The sequence below is a fragment of the Solanum tuberosum genome, unplaced genomic scaffold (genome assembly GCF_000226075.1).
Source record: "Solanum tuberosum cultivar DM 1-3 516 R44 unplaced genomic scaffold, SolTub_3.0 scf00049, whole genome shotgun sequence".
NCBI lineage: Eukaryota > Viridiplantae > Streptophyta > Magnoliopsida > Solanales > Solanaceae > Solanum > Solanum tuberosum.
The window spans coordinates 1,621,905-1,626,628 of NW_006238974.1; the positions used below are offsets into that span (position 1 = coordinate 1,621,905).

General features: G+C 35.9%; 1 long non-coding RNA gene across 1 annotated transcript in view; it reads left to right on the plus strand.

The window, feature by feature from the left end:
- Positions 1-1,398, plus strand: part of LOC107059953 (uncharacterized) — a 3,076-nt gene extending 1,678 nt beyond the window's left edge. The window contains exon 2 of the long non-coding RNA XR_001473054.1: positions 1,186-1,398. This is a non-coding gene — a long non-coding RNA (uncharacterized lncRNA). The remainder of the gene's footprint in view (positions 1-1,185) is intronic.
- The last annotated feature ends 3,326 nt before the right edge of the window (positions 1,399-4,724 follow it).

The window sequence follows — 4,724 nt, forward strand, 5'->3', positions numbered from 1 at the left end:
AATGTGTTTTGTTCGTTTTATTGCTCGTGATCCTTGTTCTCGGTCACATCATTATTATCAATGTTTAAGTCCATCATCTCCGGTACAGCAAGGTGATTGAACATGTTGTTGTTCTCATGTTTGCTACTGTTAATGTCCGAATGCTTTTTTTTCCTTCATCTTGTTTAGTTGTTGTTTCACCTGGTTAGTCTCCTCATTGTTTTTCCTTTTTCCTTTCTTCCTTTCCATATGTTTCCAGCCCTCTTCTATTTCACTAGTTAAGGCCTCTAGATCTTTTTTGCAGTTCATATCCATATGCATCTCGTTTTGCTGAAGCAAACTCTGATTATCAGAAAAAGTTTCAGCAGTCATACCTGGATTTTGCGTGGTCTCTTCGATTTTATGCTTGTCATTGTTGTTCTCTTTTTGGGATTCAACTTCTTTAATATTTGCTCTGTTGAAGTTTTGTTTTTAACAGAAGTACAAGATGTAACAATGACTGAATACTATCATGGTTAGTAGCTCCAAAGATGTCATTTTAAAAAATAAAAGCTAAGTCATCTGAGATGTTGCTGAGGTCTGTCACTAACAACAACTTGTTTTCCTTTGTCTTGGTGTCTTGGTGTTTGCAGTAGAGTGTCTTGGTGTTGTTGGAGTTGAGTTTCCTCTTTTTCCATCATCCTATATTGCGATTTACAGATGTCTTATGAACTGCAATGGTATCTACTTCTTAGATGTAAAGTGGGACACTCTTTTAGGACTCGAGTACTTGCACTGAATTATCTTAGGATCAAGCTGTGAGATTAGTCCTAGTAGAAGTGTCTGCTGAAATAAAATGTGAAATAACTCTACATTTTCCTATGTAGTAAGATAAAGATTTCTAGTTATGAGTATTTAATCATTTGGAGGTCAATCATCAGTAATTTCAGCTCATCTGGAAAGAAAATAACATAACAATTACATTTAATCTTAGACTTGGTAGCAACTCATAAACTGAGTCTAAGATGTGTGAGGCACTCCACACTTTTTCCTTTAGGAAGATGGAGGGAAAAAAAGCAAAAAAGTACATGTCTCTTTTTTGGGTTATAGTAACTTAATACTTTTATTAGACAAGACCCTTCACTCCAACATAACTTCTATAACTCTTGTAATCTGATTTGTTGTACATGGTTTGTTTTGATTGTTAATTTCTTTTTAAATGTGTAGGGAAATGGAGGTGATCAAATTTGAAGGGTCGCCACAAGTCAATTTGATCTCATTGAAGTGGAAGTGGATAATGAAGAGTTTTTGAACTATTGTTAAAACTTGAATACATGATATTTGATTTTGTGAAATATATTCATTGCTAGAATATATTGAACTATTATAAGAGTACTTTTTGAACTATTGTGTACACATATTTAGAATATTGCTTTATAAGTATGTGTGTGTACACAAGACATACTATCTTTTGAAGTTTATCGCAAATCTATATATTTGAATTACTTATTAGCTAATTTAATGTTTGAGATTATTTATTGCAAAATAATATTGGTGTTTTTTAATTAGAAATTGTGGCATATAAATATTTTATAGCCAAAATAATATTACCACACTTAAAAGTGCAGCCAAATGACTGTAAATTGTGGTATGCACATGAGCAAGGACTACACTTCAAAGTATTGTCATAAATAAGATATAAAAGGCAACACTTTAAAATCGTGGGCAATAAGGAAGCAAAGGCCACGCTTGAAAGTGTAGCTGTATGAGATAGAAATGTTGCTATTTATGAGGTACTGCAAAGCGTGGCCTTTTTGCCTTTTAGGCTACGCTTTTAAGCGTGGCTGATAAAGCAACACTTGAAAAGTGTCGCCTAAACTCTAAGGTTATGCTTCTTTAAGCCACCCCTGGAAAAGCGTGGCTTAAAGTCAAAAAGTGTGGCCATAAAAGGCCACACTTTTCTAGGGTGGTTGTAGGCATAAAATATTGTAGTCGTTTAACAGTACTTTTCATCATATGTCATAAAAAATCAATGACATTTTTCAACATATAACATAATATATTTGATATTTGTATAAAAATGTCACTGTTTTAGCGACATTTTCACCATATGTCGATCGAATCAATGACATTTTGCAATACATGTCATAATATATTCGACAATTGTATAAAATGTCGCTATTTTAGCAACAATTTTGCTAAAATTCGCTAAAATCAATGACATTTTACAACAAATGTCACTATTTTAGTGACATTTGTCAGTAAATGTCATAATATATTCGACATTTATATTAAATGTCACTCTATAAGCGATATTTTTACTAAATGTCACTAAAACCAATGACATTTTGTAATAAATGTCATATTATATTCGACATTTGTAGCAAATGTCATCATTTAAATGACATTTTCGCTAAATGTCGCTAAAAACAACGACATTTTGCAATAAATGTCATTATCATAGTGACATTTAGGACCAAATATCATTATTTTTATGATATTTGATACCAAATGTCATTATTTTTACGACATTTGGCATCAAATGTCATTGTTTTATGACATTTTGTTCCTAAATATCGTAAAATTCTTTATTTTCCAACATTTATTTCAAATGTCACTAAATTAATGTCGTATGTACATTTTCTTGTAGTGGTTCTAATGCGATGTAACGACTTATATGATGATTATACTTGTATCTTATGCCTCTTATACTAATGTTCCGATTATCGACAGCTGAATAAGGCGACTATAAAGAATAAGTATCCCCTTCCGAGGATCGATGACTTGTTTGATCAGTTACAAGGTGCTAAGTGTTTCTCAAAGATTGATTTAAGATCAGGTTACCACCAGATACGAGTTCGGGAGAAAGACATTCCAAAGACAGCTTTTAGAACCAGATATGGACACTTTGAGTTCTTAGTAATGTCTTTTGGATTAACTAAAGCCCAGCAGTGTCCATGGACCTGATGAATAGTATATTCTGGTCGTATCTAGACTTGTTTGTGATTGTATTTATCGATGATATTTTGGTGTATTCACGTTCAAAAGTTAAGAATGCAAATCATCTGCGAGCAGTCCTTCAGGTTCTTCGAGATTGAGAACTTTATGCAAAGTTTTATAAGTGTGAGTTCTGGTTGAACTCTGTAGCTTTCTTAGGCCATATTGTATCAGATGCAGGCATTGCGGCTGATACACAACTGAGGTTCGTAATTTCTTAGGGTTAGCTGGGTACTACAGAAGGTTTGTAGAGGGGATTTCATCACTTTCAGCACCATTAACGAAGCTAACTCAAAAAGAAGCTAAGTTCCAGTGGACTGAGGTTTCAAAGAAAAGTTTGCCGGAGCTAAAGGACAGGTTGACATCAGCACCAATTCTAGCATTGCCAGAGGGTTCAGAAGGCTATGCGGTGTACTATGATGCTTGTGGTGTTGGGTTAGGATGTGTTCTAATGCAACATGGTAAGGTTATCGCATTTGCTTCAAGGCAGTTGAGGAAGCATGAGAAGAACTATCCGACCCACGATTTAGAGTTGGCTGCAGTTGTGTAGGCATTAAAGATCTGGAGACACTATTTGTATGGCGTTCATGTTGACATCTTCACAGATCATATAAGCCTTCAATATATCTTAAGACAAAAGGAGTTAAATTTGCGACGGCGTCGATGGCTTGAGTTACTCAAAGACTACGACGTGGTTATTTTATATCATCCAGGAGAGGCGAATATGGTAGACGATGCCCTCAGTCGAAGATCTATGGGTAGTTTATACTATTTAAGTGTTGAGAAACGTGAACTAGGATGAGAGCTTCATCAGTTAGCTAGCTTGGGAGTCAGATTGTTAGAAGCAGACGATAGTGGGATCATAATTCAGGACACAACTGTATCATCTCTAGTTGTGGAGGTAAAAGCACAACAACATGAGGATCCTGGCTTAGGGCAGCTTAGAGTCAAGTCTCAGGATCAACAGTCTGTAGCATTTGATATAGCCGGAGATGAAGTCCTCAGATATAATGGTCGATGGTGTGTTTCGAATGTTGTAGGGCTTCGACATTAGATTATGGAAGAGGCACATCATTCCCGTTATTCTATTCACCCTGGTTCGACGAAGATGTACCATGATATTAAGGAGATCTATTGGTGGCATGGGATTAAGAAGGACGTTGCTGAGTTTGTGGCACATTGTCCTAACTGCCAACAGGTGAAGGTTGAGCACCAAAAGCCCGCTGGGATAGTCCAAGAGATAGCCATTCCTTTGTGGAAGTGGGAAGCAATTAATATGGATTTTGTTAGAGGGTTACCTCGATCACGTCGTAAATTTAATTCTATTTGGGTAATTATTAACAGACTAACAAAATCAGCCCATTTCTTACCAGTCAAGACTACTTTCACAGCTGAAGATAACGCAGGGTTTTACATCCGAGAGATTGTTAGGTTACACGGCATCCCAGTATCTATTATCTTAGATCGAGGAGCACAATTTACCGCTAACTTCTGGAAGTATTTCCAGAAAGGATTAGGGATGCAAGTTAATCTAATAATCGCATTTCTCCCTCAGACAGATGGCCAAGTTGAACGCACTATTTTAACACTTAAGGACATGCTTCGAGCATGCATGTTGGACTTTAATGGAAGTTGTGATGACCACTTACCTCTTATTGAGTTTGCATACAATGATATTTATTATTCTAGCATCAGGATGGCACCTTATGAGGCTTTGTATGGGCGAAAATGTACATCCCCCATTGGATGGTTCGAGGTTGGTGAATCAG